Genomic DNA, 20,118 nt, shown 5'->3' on the forward strand with positions numbered 1-20,118 from the left:
GGATGTCCTCAGCCTTCTCCAAGGGCACGGCCCATCCACGCCGCAGCTGGTCCCGAGCACTTCCTGATCCACACTGGAGCCCACCTGGAACACTTCCTTTAGAGAAAGAATCAACAAATTAATGAAAATAGATTACAGTCCAGAAGGGGAGAAAAGAAAAATGTTCAAAATATCATCTCTGTCAGGGGCTTGAGGAAGGCCCAACCCTAGATGCCAGGGAAAAACACACCCACGGGTGAGAGAAGCCCATGCTTTCTCCCTTTTCCCCTGCACTGGCCCCACAAGTCATGGTGATCCCAAAGCAAGCAAGGGCAGTGGAGCAGCCCAAGCCCTTCCTTGCCTGCCAAGGAAAGCAGCCATGCCCAGTTCTGGAGTCCCACCTCACTCCCACCATGGGGCTTTGTTTGTGTCGTGCTGGCTGCCCCAGCCCGGGGCACGGTGGGTGCTGGGGGCTGTTGGCAGGGCCAGGAGCTGACTCCCATTTCGTACCCACCCCAGCCCATCCCCCTGGCCCTGCCAAAAAGCAGCTTGGCAGATGACAGAAGAATCAATTTTATCCTCCCCAGCAAAGGGGGAACCTTTGCTTCCTGGCCAGGCTGTGCAATGCCCAAATCTGGGAGCATCCCCCTGGGTCTGGACTCATCTGTAAATTCGCCGTGGAGCCTGGCTTTGAAGAAGGTGCCAGAATCCAAGTCCATCTTCAGCTTGCCAGTGGCCAGGTGGAGGAAGAGGCTGCCATCCTTGATGTCATCCTCACTGTCTCCAGCAGCAGCAGCCCCACCTGCTACAGCTTCTCCAGGGGCTCCTTCTCCTTCCCTGGGGTGAGACCAGGCTCTCAGTGTTCTGCCCAGGGTCCAGCTGTCAGTGAACCAGGACAAGCCAAAGCAGCTCAGATGGTGGCCACCAGTGCTGGGCAGAGCAGCTCAAGGGCTGTGTGTTCCCACCTGATGACCCCTGTACAGTGACACAGGCAGGACAAAAAAGTCTGGGCTTCTTTGCTTCTGATTGCCAAGGCCTGTGTGCAACTGGAACTTACCAGAGCCCTGCATCCAAGTGTGCCTGTGGCTCTCTCCCTTCTTCTATGGCAGGTGAATTTGCTGCATCCAAGGGTCACAAAACAGGTCTTCTGACGAGGGCCTTTCCATGTGGAGCATGGATAAGCACCATCTGATCAGATCTTGGCACTCTGGACAGAGAAAGCAGAAACCACCGGTCAGTTGGAGGAGGCTCCAGTCTGCTTTGCCCCACTGTTCTCATGCTCAGGCTGTGCTGCATGTGCTCAGAGCTGGGCCTAAACCTTCCCATCAGTTCTTTGTTTTGGAGGAGAGCAGGAGAGCAGGACATGTGCCACCTCCTCAGCAGCTGCCAGAGCGGGATGTTCACGAGCCCACTGCTGTCTCCCAGCACTGGTATTCCCCCCGTGCCCATAGATGAGGATTCACCTTGAGAGACCTGTTGTGGCAGCGAGAGCTGATGGTTCCAGCTGATGTTCTGGCCTCTCCTGAAAGGGTGCTCCCCACAGACCATCTGGTGCAGCAGGATGCCCAGGGACCAGAGGGTAGCTGGCTTGCCATAGTACCAGCCAAAGTGGGTCCATTCTGGGGGCTGTAGGATGGTGTTCCTCTGGAATATAGATGGAGTTCATCAGGGGGATGCTGCTGCTCCCAGAGCCTGGCCCCAGAATCCTTGGGCATGCTAGGGCTGCACCAGTGGCACATGGTGTGACCCCTTGCCTCTGGCCAGCACCTGGGACTTGTGTTCAAACTTGGGGGTGGAAAAGGAGCCACTGGTGCTGGAAGAGTGCAGCAGAAGCCCTGGCAAGGCCTGACCATGACAAGGAAAAACCCACTCCGTGGTGGAAAAAATCCATGTCTTCATCCTCCCTGCCTGCATTGCCCCAAAAGACATTATGAGGACAAGGCAAGCAATGTGAGCACAGTAGTGCAAGCCCTTTCTCACCTGCCCACCAAAACAGCTGCTGCACAGGTTTGGACCCCCCCCACAACCCACTACCCCCACCCACGGGTGTTTTTGTCAGGCTGGCTGCCCCAGCCCCAGTCCTGGACACAGTGGCTGGCAAAAGCTGCCAGCAGGGCTGGAAGCTGGCCCCCCACCCACCCCAGTCAAAAGCAACTCAGATGAAGACTCAGTGCCATGACTGGCAGCAAATAGGAGAGTCCCTGCTGCCACAGCCAGGCTGGGCCCTGAGATGTTGGGCCAGGAGATGCCGGGACCGGGAACACAGCCCTGTGTGGGCTCACCTGTAAAGTGAGTGTAGGCTGTGTCCTGCAGGTAGGTGCCACAGCCAAAGTCAATCAATTTTGCCTGCCCGGTGGCCAGGTCAAGCAGGATGTTCTCCAGTTTGATGTCCCTGTGCAGGACCCCACAGCTGGTGCAGTGCTGCATTGCCTCCAGCACCTGGCTGAACAGCTCCTGTGCCACCTCCTCTGACAGGAACCCCTGTGACCAAATGAAATGACGGAGGTCCTGACACCGCTCCGGGTGCTCCAGAACCATCAGGATGTTGTTGGGGAGCTCAAGCCACTCCAGCAGCTGGAGAACTCCAGGGAATCCAGTGGACACCTTGTCCAGCAGCATGATCTCCAGCAATGCGCTGGTGCCATCGGGCTGCAGGAGGACCACGATGCCGTCAGCGGGGCTGATGTTGTGCCAGGACTCGGGAAGCTCTCCCCCAGCACGGGATGCTCTGCTGGCCCCACACCCACTCTCCCTCCAGGCTCCTGGTGGCTTCCACCCTTCCGGGTCTCTACTCATCCCATCCCAGCACGCCCCAGCTTCTCCCGCTGGTCCCCGCTCACTCACCAGTTTGCCCCACTGCTGGACGTGGTTTCATGGCACCCTTTTGATGGCCACCTGCAAGCCAAGGGCAGCAGCAGGCTGAGCTCCTCCTCCTCCTCCTGCCTCCTCCTCCTCTGCCTGCCACTGATCCAGCCACTTACTGGGGCACCATCCGAGAGCCGAGTCACCGCCCAGGCGCTGCCAAAGCCGCCACACCCCAGCAGCAAACCGAGCTGGTACCGCTCCTTTGTGCCGTGCTGCGCCTCCCCTGCCAGCGAGACGCGGCTGTCAGCGCTCGGCCCGGGGCCAGACATGAGCCCTGAGCACCCCTCAGCCGCCCCGGGCCGGGCAGCCCCAGGTGTTCGCTCTTTGGAACGGGACAGCAGAGGCTCAGGGCCAGCGACCGCGCTGCCGAGCGGTGGAGCTCGGGCCTGGGAAACCGCAACACAGGCAGCAGGAGCAGCCGTGCCGTGTGTGTGCTCCACGGGCCGGGGAGGAGCCAGGACCAAGACCAGGACCGTGGCCAGGGCACACCTTGGGGCCCGGGCCAGGGGCCGGGGTCGGGGTCAGGGCCCATGTTGGGGCCGGGGCCGGGTCCGGGGCCGGTGTCGGGACAGGCGGAGCCAAAGGGAGGCGATGCCGCTCCACGCACTGATGTCCATCCAGCAGCACCACCGCCAGTACAGCCAGAGCCGGGTGGAGGTGAGACCGTGCCGGGATGGATGGGGATGGGGAAAGGGATGGGAAAGCCCCGCCTGGGGCCAGGGCAGCCCGAGGGCATGGACCGGCTCAGAACTGGGAGATGGAGACTGGGAGAGGAGGGGGACCCAGGGAAAGAGAGACCAAGAGAGGCTGTGGGACTGCGGGAGAGGGAGAGGAGGGCCAGAGGGTCGACAAAGTCGCTTCTGTCACTGCTGCTGCTGCTGCAACTGAAGCCCTGGGGCTGTTTGTCCCCGTGTCTGTTTTTCTGTTGCCTTCTCGGCCCGTGCCAAGCCCTGCGTATGCCGGCGGCAGTCCCTGAACATTTTCTTCCGATGGAAAAAACATCTTTCAAGCACAGGCATTCATGGCCAACACTGGGATTCTCCCTCCAAAATTCTGTATATATGCAAGGGTAGCTCCCAGACAAAAGCTGCCAGGACTATGTAGGTTACTTTGGCTTCCTGAGGGCCAGCTCTTATCTGCCTTTGAAACACTGGGGCTCCCTACTTTCCTTCCTCCAGAAAAGAATTTCTTGTCCTGATGCCCATGGACAAAATTGGCATTTGGCCTCCCAGATTTGGTCTATCCAAGGATATCTCCCAGACAAATGCTGCCAAGACAAACAGGTCTGGCTTGCCTTGGCCTCTGGTGACTGTCTCTCATCTTCCTTCAAAACCTTGGGTTCTGAGGTTTCTCTCCTATAGAAAGGAACCGTCCTTCTTGTCCAGGGGCCCATGGCCTCAAGCATGTGACCATTTGATAGTGGTCAAAGGAGTGGACAAAGGAGTTCAGTGCTCAGTGGGCTGGAGACTGAGGACAGCAGAGGAGAGCCCTGGGAGGGATTGACGGGCAGTTTCAGAGGTGATGGATTTTTTGACAGAGAATATCCAGAGAAAGAAACAATTAATGCCAAGGGCAGTTGTGGAGGCCCAGACTGGAAACAAGGAGAAAGGAATTTCTCTCCTAGAGCAGGGCTGAGGTGCACCACATCCCCCAGAAGGTGCCTGGGCCAGCCCAAGGCACAGGCATGTACAGCAGCTGAAAGGTTCTTCTGACTTGGACTCCTGGAAGGGTTTGTGCAATCTCCTCCTAGGCCCTGAGGTTCAAGGGCTCAGCACCAAATGCACCACGGGGCTCATTGGGACCAAGGAACTCCTGACAAACCACGGCTCTGCCTTGATTTCCCTCTGGTCTGGTGCAGTTCATCAGGAAGGTTTTCTGCTGCACTTCAGGAGAAATATCCATTCCAATTTTAAAGGGTGTATTTTATTACTGCTTCTTTTAGAGCAGAGGTGATTGCAGCACTCAGTGACTGATGTTGATCCAGGGTCTCTCCTCAGGAGGTCTGGTCTGCTCAGAGAAGCTGCGCCTTTAGGTCTGACCCAGTGTGGACAACCTTGCTCCACATTCCCCAACTCCATCCCGTCTGTCCTTGCTCACCTGGGACCTGCTTTGCTTGGAGAACTGGCTGCACTCAGGCAAAGAGATGCTTTTCCTTTTTTTTTTAAGTACTCTAAAACTCCTAACTTTCCCCACTGCAAACAGACACACTCCTGGAAGAGACAGTCTGAAGTTTCCCTCATTTGCCTCACGACCGTCACAAGAAGACCCCAGTGAACCCCACTCGCTCCACACAGGAGTTTTCTGGCCTGGTTGGCTTGGAACAGGACTTCTGGCCTGGCCGAGGTAGATGTTTACCAAATAACTGTTTGCAGGTGTGCTGTGCATGCTGTGCTGATCCATCATGGTACAGCGCTCTCCAGCAGACAATAGCCCAGACATGTCGGCACCTGCTTCTCTGAGCACACAATGGTCCATAAATCTGCCTCCCTCTTGGCCAGACATCACTCACTTTGAGAAAAGACTATAAAAAGGTGACTCTTTGGAGAAGCCTCTTGAGATCTCCCCACGGAAGGAAGACCCATCTATTGGCTGAAAACCACGAGGACTCCGTCCCATCGTTGGTAGCTATTTCCCTTCTTCTCATTTCCCCTCTTTTCTCTATCTCTTTGTTTCCTTAAACTCTCCCCTCTATCAGATAACTGAATTGTTAGCATCAAATAAAATGCTATATTGGAACATACTATTGTCCCCCTTCTGTGTCTTTTATACCTCGAGATCAAAACGAGCCATCACGATCCCCCACCGGTACTGGCAGATCACGATATTAAATTGGCATCACGGACAGGATTCTGACAGACAGAAGGGGTGCAGGTTGTGTGCAGTCTGTAATAGGGGAAGGACGTCTTGCTCCAGCCACACCTAGCTGGCCACCTCCAAAGGGGTGAGCTTGTCTAGAAAGCAAGGGGGGCAAGTTCAGATTTCCCACAAACTGCACACGCCCAGGTGAAAAACACCCCCACACTCGTTTGAGGGCTCTGTCTGCAGAATTTCACTAAAGATCTCTTGGTGGAAAGACGGGACTGTTTTGTTGGTTTTTATTGTGTTTTTGACTGCTTGGTGTAGCGAAGAGACAACCAGAGTTTTGTACTGAAGGTAGTGCCTCCCAAGCAGCTTTGGTCTCTTCACCCACACAGAGAAGTGAAGGGGAACACAGAGAAAAGCTGTGTGTGTGTGTGTGAGTGTGTAACATAAGTGATATACCTCCCTGTAGTGGTTTTTACTTGCCCCTTGAAAAAAATGACTGAAAATTCCAGTGCAACAAATAAAACTGCATTTTTTTCTTTATTAGCTCTTTAAAGTGCCAGACCCCCTCAAGGAGAGGAAGAATGGGCACAAAATAATTGGTATAATTTAGAAAATGTGATTGATTGAATATGTTCTCCCATCAATCTGACACTTAATATGTATTCTGAGCATCACTCACTGGGGGAGATCAGATTAAATTATCAGAACAAGAAGCTGGTGGCTACTGGGGACGTGGGGTTTTCTTTACAACAGGAGACAGACGTAACCCATGGTCCCTAACCCAGCACGCATCCTGTTGGGCAGGGGGATTTAACCCCTTGGAAAGGGGAGACCCTGTAGCTTTAACTGGAACTCCCAACCAACTTCTAGCAAACATTCACAAAGCTGCCTGCTTGCAAATGATACATGAAAGAAAATTAACTGTTGTCTATGAATCACCTATGCAATGACCTGTAATGCCTGAAATTATGACCCCCTTAATTTGTGGTCTTCCAGAATCAATTAATCTACAGCAATTCTCCTTCAAAACACCTTTGCAGCTATAACCCCTGTAGACACACTAGACAGAATTCTTGAGAACCCAAGCGACCAACACAGTTCCACTGACTCTGGGCCCATTCCCTTTCCTCCCTATACAACCCCTTCTCAGCAGACACCAGGTTCACAGTCACATTTTCCTGCCAGCAGCCATAAAATTTGGACATTCTTAGTGTTCTGGAGAAAATCCATTCCTGATTTTTCAAAAACTGCCAGGCGTCTTTATGACTTGCTGAGGGAAGGGGTGAAATGGGATTGGGCTCTTTCTCAGGAGGAAGAACTGCAATTGCTGATATCTGAAGTAACAGTTCATCAAGCCTTGGGCCCTATTCACTCTACAGATTCTTTTCAGGTGGAATGGGGGTTCTCCATCTCGGGGCTGTCAGTACACATATGGCAATGAGGCCCTGGTGGTCCTACAAGGCCTGTTAGTTTGTATTTCCTTGGCTTTAAAGATGCTGAAAAAAAGATACATGTTGGGGGTTGGTTCTTTCCCTTTTCCCTCTGTGGAATTTTCCCCATTGTCATGCTAAGATACCTGTTGACTGGGCCTTGGTGACAAGGGGGAGGGGGGAGGGGAGGGAAGAGGGGAAGCCCATGAGATTCAAACAACCAGAAGAGCAGATGGAAGGCTCTGGCTCGGCCCATTTCCCCCGTGGAGTTCGGATGAGAAGGACGATCGCCGCCTGAGACCCATCCCTGCCATCCCATTGCTGGGAGCCATCCTCACTGGTGTCGGACCCTGCCCTGCTGCCTTCTCGCTGTAACCTGTCACCATCCAGCACTCTGCTGAGCACTGGGACCCACACCATGAGCGGAGAGCTCTCTCTCCATCTCTCTCTCCCCCTGGGACAGCTCTGCCATCACCCCCAGCCCTCCTGCAGCTCTGCGGGACCTGCCCACCCCCAGCACCGGGAACTGCAGCTCAGGGAAAAGGTGCCTGCAGCCAAAAAACACTGGGACTGAGTTACTGTTCTGTTTGTGGGTAATTTCATAGCTGTTGTTGTTTGTGTTTGTCTTGTTAGATATACTAGTAAAGAACTGTTGTTCCTACCCCCATATCTTTGCCTGAGAGCTCTCTTAATTCCAAAATTATAATAATCGGAGGGAAGGAAGGAAGGATCACATTTTTTTTTTCAGTCCAAAGGGAAGCTTCTGCTTTCCTTAGCAAACACCTGTCTTTCAAACCAGGACAGATTTTGGCCACGCAATGTGGGGCCCGAGGGCATTGAGAGAAAAGGGTGAAAAAGGAATAACAGTTCTTGAGTTACCTCAGTTTTGTTTTAGGTGGCATTATGTTGTCCAGCTTACCATGGTTTGGGCTCCATGTGGCCACAGCTGTATCTCTCCCATTTGCAATCCCTTACCTGAACATGGGTCCTATAACTCAGGCTGCTGTAACTGTTATCCAGTTCATTTTGTGGGCTGATAACGTGAGAAATTCATGGATTTTTAACTTCCTCTGGAAGGTGGGCACATGGATTCGGAGCTATCACACTCTAACTGTATGTTTTTGGGGTTACTTTAATAATGGCACATACTGTGAGGATATGACACCAGGAAAAATTTTGTCCCAACCCCTTACACAGTTTTTTGGGTCTGCTCCACCAGGTTTTGAAGGATTCAAATCTCTTCTAAGTAGTAATGATATCATACAGTGGCTGACATTGCTAATAGGCCTTGTAAACCTATTCTATTTAACATTCCGAGATGAGGGGAGATTGACTTGGATGACAACCCTGATACTTCCCCCAAGGAATAGGGATTCTGCCCCAGAGACTAAGGATTCTGCCCCAGAGACTAAGGATTCTGCCCCAGACGTTAAGGATGTTGCCCCTGAGCCTGACTCTGCCCCAGAGCTCACCTCAGAAAGGAACCATCCAGAATGGGTGGGGTTTCTAGTGAAGGAGATGGCCCAGATGCTGAAGGAGTACCTTTCCCCAGCTCTTCAGAAACTCTCCCCCTGCCTTAAAGAGGGAGAACCTGATGGTGCAGCAGTGGAACCCACAAATGTTACATCTCTCAAGGTTCCAGCTGAACTGCAAGGGCACTCACAACCAGCAGCAGTTGCCCCCATGGAAACTAGAAAGTCTAGGGTGAAAACAAAGCACCTAGATAATAAGGATCAGAAAGCAGGGCCCTCACAACCAGCAGGGGAGCCAGAGGTTGAGATCATCACGGAGTCCCTGTCATACGAGAGTCTCCGTAATCTGCGTAAAGATGTTGTACGAAGGGGCCGTGAGGCTTATACAACATGGTTACTGCAGGTCTGGGACCTTATGGGTACAGGTGTGCAGCTGGATGGTACTGAGGCAAGGAATTTGGGACCCCTAACCCAGGACTCAGGTGTGGATCACGTATTCGTAAGGGAACCAGGCCCCCTTTCCCTCTGGGAGCAGCTTTTAATGAGTGTAAGAGAGAGGTTTGTCCATAGAGAAACAATGCAGGAGCACCACCATAGAATGCGCTGGAAGACTGCTGAGGAGGAGTTCCAACAGCTGAGAGAAGTGGCAATACTGGAGGTACTCTTTGGGAGGGGTGGACAACATGACAATGACCCCAACAAGGTCAGGTGCACAGGGCAGATGTTGTGGAATCTGGCACACCTGGGGCCATCTCAATACACCACATTCATTGCAGCCATTAACGCTGACACCAACCACGAGACAGTGGGTTCTGTTGCCGATAAGCTCAGAAATTTTGAGAGTATAATGAATGGCCCAATGCAGGCTCAGGTCTCTGCCGTGATTAGGGAACTCAGAGAGGAGTTCAAGGAGGAGATAAGAGGGGTGAGGGAGGAGATGAGGAAGGTCAATGCAGCACCAGTGCAAGTCACAGATGCCAGAGTTAGAGCCCAACGTCCCCCAGCTTGGGAGAGAGGATACACCCCACGAGCTGACCTGTGGTTCTTTCTGCGTGACCATGGGGAAGACATGAGGAGGTGGGATGGGAAACCCACTTCTGCCCTGGCAGCGCGGGTGCGTCAACTCAGGGAGGGAAACACTAACCAAAGGAGCTGCACTAAAGTGAAGGTAGCCTCAACTTCCCATAACCAAGATGCAGGGTATTACAAAAGGGAGGATGATTTGTCAGATCCCCTTGAGGGAACCTCCACCATGTATGCCCAGGAAGGAAATAATAACCAGTGCTAGAGGGGCCCTGCCTCTAGCCAGGGAGAGGCACGGGAAAACCGGGTCTTTTGGACGGTGTGGATCTGATGGCCTGGCACATCACAGCCACAAAAACATAGGGCATTAGTTGACACTGGTTCACAGTGCACCCTAACACCATCAGAACATGTGGGGGAAGAGCCTGTTTCCATTGCTGGGGTGACAGGGGGATCACAGGAATTGACTTTGCTGGAGGCTGAGGTGAGCCTGACTGGGAAGGAGTGGCAGAAGCATCCAATTGTGGCTGGCCCAGAGGCACCGTGTATTCTAGGCATAGACTTCCTCAGGAAGGGCTATTACAAAGACCCAAAGGGACTCAGGTGGGCTTTTGGAATAGCTGCTGTAGAGGCAGAAGGCATTAAGCAATTGAACACCTTGCTTGGACTGTCAGAGAACCCATCTGCAGTGGGACTCCTGAAGGTGAAGGAGCAGCAAAGGCCAATTGCCACCTCGACAGTGCACCACAGGCAGTACAGGACAAATGGAGATGCCGTGATCCCCATCCACAAGATGATCCGTGAGCTGGAGGGCCAAGGGGTGGTCAGCAAAACCCACTCACCCTTCAACAGCCCCATCTGGCCTGTGCGCAAGTCTGACGGAGAATGGAGATTGACTGTGGACTATCGTGCATTGAATGAAGTGACTCCACCGCTGAGCGCTGCCGTGCCGGACATGCTGGAACTCCAGTACGAGCTGGAGTCCAAGGCAGCAAAGTGGTACGCCACCATTGACATTGCCAATGCATTTTTCTCCATTCCTCTGGCAGCAGAGTGCAGGCCTCAGTTTGCTTTCACCTGGAGGGGCGTGCAGTACACCTGGAACCGACTGCCCCAGGGGTGGAAACACAGCCCCACCATCTGCCATGGACTGATCCAGGCTGCACTGGAAAAGGGTGAAGCTCCAGAACATCTGCAATACATCGGTGACATCATTTTGTGGGGGAACACGGCAATGGAAGTATTTGAGAAAGGAGAGAAGATCATCCAGATTCTGCTGGGAGCCGGTTTTGCCATCAAGAGGAGCAAAGTCAAAGGTCCTGCCCGAGAGATCCAGTTCCTGGGAGTAAAGTGGCAAGACGGGCGGCGCCAAATCCCCACTGAGGTCATCAATAAGATCACCGCGATGTCTCCACCAACCCACAAGAAGGAAACACAAGCTTTCCTAGGTGCCATAGGCTTTTGGAGAATGCACATTCCTGAGTACAGACAGATTGTGAGCCCTCTCTACCTGGTCACCCGGAAGAAGAACGAATTCCACTGGGGCCCTGAGCAGCAGCAAGCCTTTGCCCAGATCAAGCAGGAGATCGCTCATGCTGTAGCCCTCAGCCCAGTCAGGACGGGACCAGAGGTGAAGAACGTGCTCTACTCTGCAGCCGGGAACAAGGGCTTGTCCTGGAGCCTTTGGCAGAAGGTACCTGGTGAGACCCGAGGCCGCCCTCTGGGATTCCAGAGCCGAAGTTCCAGAGGGTCTGAAGCCAACTACACCCCAACAGAGAAGGAGATCTTGGCTGCTTCTGAAGGAGTTCAAGCTGCCTCAGAGGTGATTGGCACAGAAGCACAGCTCCTCCTGGCACCCCGACTACCAGTGCTGGGGTGGATGTTTAAAGGGAAGGTCCCCTCTACCCACCACGCCACCGATGCCACATGGAGCAAGTGGATTGCCCTCATCACGCAGCGCGCCCGTATCGGAAACCCAAATCGCCCTGGGATTTTGGAAATAATTACAAACTGGCCAGAAGGTGAAAATTTTGGTCTTGCCAATGAAGAGGAGCAAGAACAAGTGACCCGGGCTGATGAAGCCCCGCCATACAACCAACTGCCAGCAGATGAAACTCGCTACGCTCTTTTCACTGACGGTTCCTGTCGCATCGTGGGGATGAACCGGAAGTGGAAAGCAGCCGTATGGAGCCCCACACGACAGGTTGCACAAGCTACTGAAGGAGAAGGTGGATCAAGTCAACTTGCTGAACTCAAAGCCGTTCAGCTGGCCCTGGACATTGCTGAAAGAGAGAAGTGGCCAAAGCTTTACCTTTACACTGATTCATGGATGGTAGCCAATGCTCTGTGGGGCTGGCTGGAAAGATGGAAAAAAGCTAACTGGCAACATAGGGGAAAACCAATCTGGGCTGCTGATGAGTGGAAAGACATTGCCAGTCGGGTAGAGAAGCTACCCGTAAAGGTCCATCATGTAGATGCCCATGTCCCCAAGAGTCGGGCTAATGAGGAGCACCAACACAATGAGCAAGTAGATCAGGCTGCAAGGATAGAGGTGTCACAGATAGACTTAGACTGGCAACACAAGGGAGAGATGTTCCTGGCTCGATGGGCCCACGATGCCTCAGGTCACCAAGGCAGAGATGCTACCTATAAGTGGGCACGAGACCGAGGGGTGGATCTCACCATGGACAGTATTTCCCAGGTTATCCATGACTGTGAGATGTGTGCTGCCATCAAGCAAGCCAAGCGAGTGAAGCCCCTCTGGTATGGGGGGCGGTGGTCCAAATAGAAGTATGGGGAGGCCTGGCAGATTGACTACATCACACTGCCTCAGACACGCCAAGGCAAGCGCTACGTGCTGACCATGGTGGAAGCCACCACTGGATGGTTGGAGACCTACCCTGTGCCTCATGCCACTGCCCGCAACACCATCCTGGGCCTGGAGAAACAAGTCCTTTGGAGACATGGTACCCCTGAGAGAATTGAGTCAGACAATGGGACTCATTTCAAGAACAGCCTCATAAACACCTGGGCCAGAGAACACGGCATCGAGTGGGTGCACCACATTCCTTATCACGCACCAGCGGCTGGGAAAGTGGAACGGTGCAATGGGCTGCTTAAAACCACCTTGAAGGCACTGGGTGGGGGGACTTTCAAGAACTGGGAGATTAATCTACCAAAGGCCACATGGTTAGTGAACACCCGAGGTTCCACTAATCGAGCAGGCCCTGCCTTGAGCACCCCTGCCAGTCTGAGCCCTTGAGAACACCAGATGGGGACAAGGTTCCAGTGGTGCATATGAGAGGTATGCTAGGAAAAACTGTTTGGGTGAACTCTGCCTCCAGCAAAGACAATCCAAATTGTGGGGTGGTTTTTGCTCAAGGGCCAGGTTGTACCTGGTGAGTGATGCAAAGGGATGGATAGACCCGATGCATACCCCAAGGAGACCTTGTTTTAGGGTGAACTACCTACAATACTGTGCCTGTGTCTGTAACTGTATGGATGTCTATAATTTGAAGATTTTAATTTGATTTAGCATGATGGTAGGGGAAAATTCGGGGTGGATAATGTAGGGGGTTGGTTCTCTCCCTTTTTCCCTCTGTGGAATTTTCCCCATTGTCATGCTAAGATACCTGTTGACTGGGCCCTGGTGACAAGGGGGAGGGGGGAGGGGAGGGAAGAGACAAACCCCGCGAGATTCAAACAGCCAGAAGAGGAAGAGGAAGGCTGGGCCTTGGCCCATTTCCCCCGCGGAGTTCGGACAAGAAGGACGATCGCCGACTCTGTCCCATCCCTGCCATCCCAGCGTCGGGAAACCACCATCGGACACTGCCCTGCTGTCTTCTCACTGTAACCTGCCACCATCCAGCACTCTGCTGAGGAGCAGGACCCACACCGTGAGCGGAGAGCTCTCTCCATCTCTCTCTCCCCCTGGGACAGTGCTGCCTTCACCCCCAGCCCTCCTGCAGCTCTGCGGGACCTGCCCGCCCCCAGCACCGGGAACTGCAGCTCAGGGAAAAGGTGCCTGCAGCCAAAAAACACTGGGACTGAGTTACTGTTCTGTTTGTGGGTAATTTCATAGCTGTTGTTGTTCTTGTTTGTCTTGTTAGATATACTAGTAAAGAACTGTTATTCCTACCCCCATATCTTTGCCTGAGAGCTCTCTTAATTCCAAAATTATAATAATCGGAAGAATCACATTTGGTTTTTTTCAGTCCAAAGGGAAGCTTCTGTTTTCCGTAGCAAACACGTGTCTTTCAAACCAGGACAGAAGGTTTAGGCCCAGCTCTTAGCACATGCAGCACGGCCTGAGCATGAGAACAGTGGGGCAAAGCAGACTGGAGCCTCCTCCAACTGACCGGTGGTTTCTGGTTTCTCTGTCCAGAGGGCCAAGATCTGATCAGATGGTGCTTATCCATGCTCCACATGGAAAGGCCCTTGTCAGAAGACCTGTTTTGTGACCCTTGGATGCAGCAAATTCACCTGCCATAGAAGAAGGGAGAGAGCCACAGGCACACTTGGATGCAGGGCTCTGGTGAGTTCCAGTTGCACACAGGCCTTGGCAATCAGAAGCAAAGAAGCCCAGACTTTTTTGTCCTGCCTGTGTCACTGTACAGGGGTCATCAGGTGGGAACACACAGCCCTTGAGCTGCTCTGCCCAGCACTGGGGGCCACCATCTGAGCTGCTTTGGCTTGTCCTGGTTCACTGACAGCTGAACCCTGGGCAGAACACTGAGAGCCTGGTCTCACCCCAGGGAAGGAGAAGGAGCCCCTGGAGAAGCTGTAGCAGGTGGGGCTGCTGCTGCTGGAGACAGTGAGGATGACATCAAGGATGACAACCTCTTCCTCCACCTGGCCACTGGCAAGCTGAAGATGGACTTGGATTCTGGCACCTTCTTCAAAGCCAGGCTCCACGGCGAATTTACAGATGAGTCCAGACCCAGGGGGATGCTCCCAGATTTGGGCATTGCACAGCCTGGCCAGGAAGCAAAGGTTCCCCCTTTGCTGGGGAGGATGAAACTGATTCTTCTGTCATCTGCCAAGCTGCTTTTTGGCAGGGCCGGGGGGATGGGCTGGGGTGGGTACGAAATGGGAGTCAGCTCCTGGCCCTGCCAACAGCCCCCAGCACCCACCGTGCCCCGGGCTGGGGCAGCCAGCACGACACAAACAAAGCCCCATGGTGGGAGTGAGGTGGGACTCCAGAACTGGGCATGGCTACTTTCCTGTGCAGGCAAGGAAGGGCTTGGGCTGCTCCACTGCCCTTACTTGCTTTGGGATCACCATGACTTGTGGGGCCAGTGCAGGGGAAAAGGGAGAAAGCATGGGCTTCTCTCACCCGTGGGTGGCTTTTTCCCTGGCATCTAGGGTTGGGCCTTCCTCAAGCCCCTGACAGAGATGAGATTTTTTACCATTTTTCTTTTCTCCCCTTCTGGACTGTAATCTATTTTCATTAATTTGTTGATTCTTTCTCTAAAGGAAGTGTTCCAGGTGGGCTCCAGTGTGGATCAGGAAGTGCTCGGGACCAGCTGCGGCGTGGATGGGCCGTGCCCTTGGAGAAGGCTGAGGACATCCCTTGGGACCAGCTTTTATTCCAGCAGTGATGGCATGAGGTGGGTTCCCATCTTCTTGGCACGGTGGGATGAGAGCTTTTGGGAGATGGCAGTGAGCACAGGAGCATCCTGCTGTGGCAGCTGCTGAGGAGGTGGATGTGCCATGGCTGGCTGCAGGCTGGGCACATGTCCTGCCCTCCTGCTCTGCTGCCCAAGGCAGCAGTGATGGGCACTGCTCTGGGCACGGCCAGCATGGCCTGGGCACCGTGGCAGCTGGGACAAGGGGCACAGGAGCCTTCAGCTGACGGGCAATTTCTGGTTTCTCTCCTTGCAGCCGGGCCCTGTGGATGCTGAGGCTGCTCTGGGCTCTGCCAGGGCTCTGCTGCAGCTCAGCACCAGGCTGGCATCAGCCAAAGGAGAAATGGAGTGACCTGCAGCAGAGACTTGCTTGAGCATTTCAGCAACGCAGCTCAAGTTTGCAGAGTGTACACCTCCAAGGGAAAACAAGACATCCTCCAAAAAGCAAATTTGTTCAATATCTTCTGAAATGAAATCAATCTGGGATGACCCCAAATGATATTTTTCAGCCTGCTCAAGCTCTAGCTCAGTCCTTCTCTGAACAGTTCTCTCCCCCAACTGCCTTTTACTTCACAGTCTTGGGGCAGAGAGTGGAACCAGGGCTGAGGTGCATGGGGAGCACCCAGAGCTGTGGCTTGCACTCAGTGTTTGCAAGTGTTGTGTTCTCATCTCGTGCAGCCTGTGGGGAAAACAGCCTGTGCTGCCAGGCCAGCACTGCCCCTCTGGGCAGGGACAAGGCTGAAGGGCTTTCCCATTCCAGAGGAGCCAGCACTGAGCCTTGGCAGGGCCTGGCAGGGCTGGACACAGGTCTGGCTCCTGTCCAGGACTCACTGCCCACCCACCCCCATTGTGCTCCCATGGACAGAAGGGTCTGTCTGTGCCAGGGGCTCTGGGATGTCTCTGTATCCATGGACAGAAGGGTCTGTCTGTGCCAGGGGCTCTGGGATGTCTCTGTATCCATGGACAGAAGGGTCTGTCTGTGCCAGGGGCTCTGGGATGTCTCTGTATCCATGGACAGAAAGGTCTGACTGTGCCAGGCTATCCATATTGTCTTTGTACCTGTGGGACCAACATGGAGAGTGAAAGTGTCAGTCACGTTGCTTGCACACCCCTTCCTTTCTATACCATACACATCCATGCACACCCCCATGTATGGATATATTAAAAGGATAGGGATGGGCAGAGATTTCCCACAGAGCTCTAACTTTAGCATAACTCACCTTGTAAGGCAGTGGACCGGGGATTTGTTCCCCAGCTTTGTGAGTAGGTGTCCAAGAGCTGAAGGGAGCAGCATTTGGGAGCAGTTTCAGGATTTCTAGGCAGGAAGTGGAGCTGACAACCGTCTGCATAAATCGCTGGATTCACTGCTGGGATGGGCTGCTATTAATTGAGGAATATGGCACAATGGAGACATGAGACTTGGAAAAATCCCAGTCGTCGTGGATTTGTGCCAAGGGGGTAGCTGCAGAAACACTTTGTGTCTGCTCTGGGGACACAAGGTCCAAGGATCTGCAGTGTCAGAAGGTGACTGTGGGTGGTGGCAGGTGAAGTCCCGTTTCATGACATCCCAGAGTGGAACAGGACAAAGATAAAAGCACCCACAACCTCACTGATGAAGTCTTTCTGATGCTGCACATCCTATAGGAAAAGCTGCTGTCACCCAATCCATTTGGAGCTATCACATTAATTTTCAATTTTTAGGTTACAGTTTCAAACTGCAGTGTTTTTACCCTCAAAACACAATCATGCACAATCCATAATTCAATTTTCTCTTTCTTCAACCACAATTAAAAATGATAATTTTTATTTTAATAATATATATTATTATTAAATAATTTTAATAGATAATTTTAATAATTAATATTGCAATCAAATCCCAAAATCTTTTAAAAAAGGATGCTGAGGTCAGTAATATGGATCCATGTCATCAGAACTTTCACAAAGCAAATAATTTAGTTGTCTTTTTAAGAAAGATCAGATACTAATTAATCCAAAGTTACAGAAGATTTTTCACTACACATTGGGGTTTATTTGTTCTCTTAATTTTCACTTTTCTTTTTGTTCTTTTACTTTTTTTTTTTTAAACACAGAGAACACATCCTAAGAAAGGAATGTACAGCAAAATGAGATGCATTTCTGATAAACAATGAAAATGTAGGCTCCTCCTCTGTTTACTTTTGTCTGGATACTCTGAAATAAAAATGTAGCAGAGAGCAGCAGCAGATGCAGAGTGGTTGCTTTGGACTAAACTGGAGTTTAGCACTGGTGACATCCTGATCCAGTCACGAGTTGCAGAATCCTTGTGCAGATCTCAAGCCCTGTGTTTGCAGGCACAGCACCTGCAGCTCTGACACAGCAGTGCATGAGAACAGCTCTGCTATTCCCCCAGAGAATCGGGGCTCTGCCCAAGAACGAGGTGCTGCAGTCCTTTGCTCCTGGTTCCCGTGTGGAGCAGCTCCTTCCCGCTGGCTGAGCTGCTCAGGCAGAGCCCGGCAGCTCCTGGCCCTGCAGGGCTGAGGCTTTTCCCCCTTGCTGGGCACAGACTGATGGAGCAGCACTGCTGAGCACGGGGACACAGCGAGGGACCAGGAGCAGCTGCCTTTGTCCACCTGCAGCTCCAAGGCCCAAGCTCTGAGCAGACAGGGCTGGAAGGGACTCGCAGGCTCCCTGTTTGCTGGGCTGCCCCCCTTGTGCCCGGCCCAGCTCTGTGTGGGGCAGAGGGAGAACAAGGGGCAGCTCCCTCCCAGCTCCCAGCCCCAGCCCAGGGACCCCTCTGGCCCCGGGGCTTGGGGCACTGTCAGCACCCTCTGCTCCAGCCACCGCTTCTGCTGGCACTGACAGCAACACCCAAACTGTGGCTGATCCCGAGGGAGCAGCAGCAGTGCCTGCATCTGATCCCTGACTCTGGGGCACGGCTGGACAAACGACACCCACAGCAGCAGCAGCAGCAGCAGCAGCAGCAGCAGCAGCAGCACATGGACCTGACTTTGAGCACAGCCCCTGGCACTGTTCCCTGCCGTGTGCAGTGGTGTCACAGCAGCCTGGGGCACCTGGGAGCCCTCAGTGCCAGCAGGGACTGGAGATGGCAGCCCTGGGCTCCTGGAGGTTGTGCAGGGAACAGAGGTGGGGACTCCCTCTCCATGTGGAGCTACCAGATGGAAAAGGCTGCTGTGACCAGGCAGCTGCAAGGGCAGAGAAAGGAGGGGCTGGAGCCCTTGATTTGTGCCAGTTCCACAGTCCTGGGGAGCAGCCACTGAGCACAGGGGAAACAGAGGGCACAGCTAGAGGGACAAAACCAGTCAAGGTCAGAGACAGGAAAGAGCCAGAGCTGGGAGCAGGAACAGCTGCTTCATTGCACCCTTGGACAAAGCGCTTGGCTGAGCTTCCAAAGTGCTGAAGGGCATGAAGGGCAGAGAGGTGACAGCAAACCATGCTCCTGTTTGCACAGCCTCCCCTCTCAGTGTCCCAGAAGGATTTGGATGAACTGTATTCTTCTCTCTGAGTTGTCACATTCAGCATGAGCAGCTTAGCCCCAGGAGCTAAAGCAGCTGAAGCTTTAGGCCACAAGGGCTGACCAAGAGGGAACTTTTGGATGCCCAGGTTTAGGATGGCCAGCAGTTGGGATGTGTCCCAAGGAGGCTGTGCCAGCTTCTCTGGAAGGCCCCGTGCCCTTCCAGCTACGGCTGTGTCAGCAGCCCTGGGGGCTCCTTCTGCTGCCCTGAGCCCGCAGAGCAGGGCAGTGTTTGCTGGTGGTTAGAGCTGCTCATAAACATCCTGTCAGGCTGCCTTAAACACTTGGGGCGAGGGATTCCTTCCAACCTGGGCCACTTTGGGTGGGCTGAGGGTGTCCCCAGGGCAGGTGGCAGTGTGTGCAAGGGCCTTTGTGACACAGAGCAGCACGGTCACCATGGCATGGAAGGGGACACGGTGTCAAAGGACCCTTTGTGACCTGTGCTGACATAGGAGCTGGCAGTGACACAGCCACACCACAGTGCTCGGAGCAGGCGACGGGACAGGACGCGCCGGAGCGGTGCTGTGAGGAGCCCCCACACAGCGCACTCGTTCGTGTCTGACCCGGAGCTTTTCTGAGGCGTTATTCCTGCAGGTGACCTCGTGGCAAGGCTGTGGGACTTGGTGGCCCGTGGCCTTCCCGAGGCTTCTCTTTTGCAGGTGCACTCGCAGCCGGACCGTGGGACTTGGTGACCAGAATTGCTTACGAGGAGTCTCCTGTCCTTGTGGCAGGAGCCCTCCAGAGCAGAGTGCAGGACTTGCTGTCCTGCAGCCTTCCTGAGGCATCTCTGTCGTGGGTGTCTTCAAGGCACAACTGCACGACTTGTTGCCTCACAGCTTTCCCAAGGCATCTCTCTAGAAGGTGCCCTTGAGGCCAGACTCTGACATGGCGGGCAGATTTCTCAGCCTGTTCAATGTTTGCAGAGGGAAAAAAGAGAAAGGCCCTGGAGTATCTCCAGAACAACCACCTGAAGAGCTGGAGCAGTTCCAGCCAATGCAGGATGGTGAGTGGCACAGCTGGGCCACAGGGCTAATGGCTGCTGCCAGCTGGGCCCCATCCCATCCCATCCCATCCCATCCCATCCCATCCCATCCCATCCCATCCCATCCCATCCCATCCCATCCCATCCCATCCCATCCCACCCCACCCACTGTGGACATGGCCAGGGACAGGACAGAAGAGGGGCTGGGCAGACACCCCGCAGCAGCCGTGCTCCATCCCCTGGGGCATCCCGGGGATGTCCCTGGTTGGGGAGCACAGGGCTGGGCTGTGTTCTCTGGCCTCTCCCACATCCCCTCAGCTCTGGCTGCACTCGCTCTTACCCAGGTGCAGCCACGGACCGGACACAAGAGCAGGAACCCACCCGCGGCCGCTTCCGCACAACACTGAAGGTACCTGCAGCCATC

The 20,118-nt window shown here is 53.8% G+C and overlaps 1 pseudogene; it reads right to left on the reverse strand.

Annotated features, from left to right (window-relative positions):
• Positions 1 to 1,079: 1,079 nt before the first annotated feature.
• LOC134057301 (serine/threonine-protein kinase pim-1-like) lies at positions 1,080 to 3,461 on the reverse strand (annotated as a pseudogene).
• Between the last annotated feature and the right edge of the window lie 16,657 nt (positions 3,462 to 20,118).

Source organism: Cinclus cinclus, unplaced genomic scaffold (assembly GCF_963662255.1).
Source record: "Cinclus cinclus unplaced genomic scaffold, bCinCin1.1 SCAFFOLD_32, whole genome shotgun sequence".
NCBI classification, from domain to species: domain Eukaryota; kingdom Metazoa; phylum Chordata; class Aves; order Passeriformes; family Cinclidae; genus Cinclus; species Cinclus cinclus.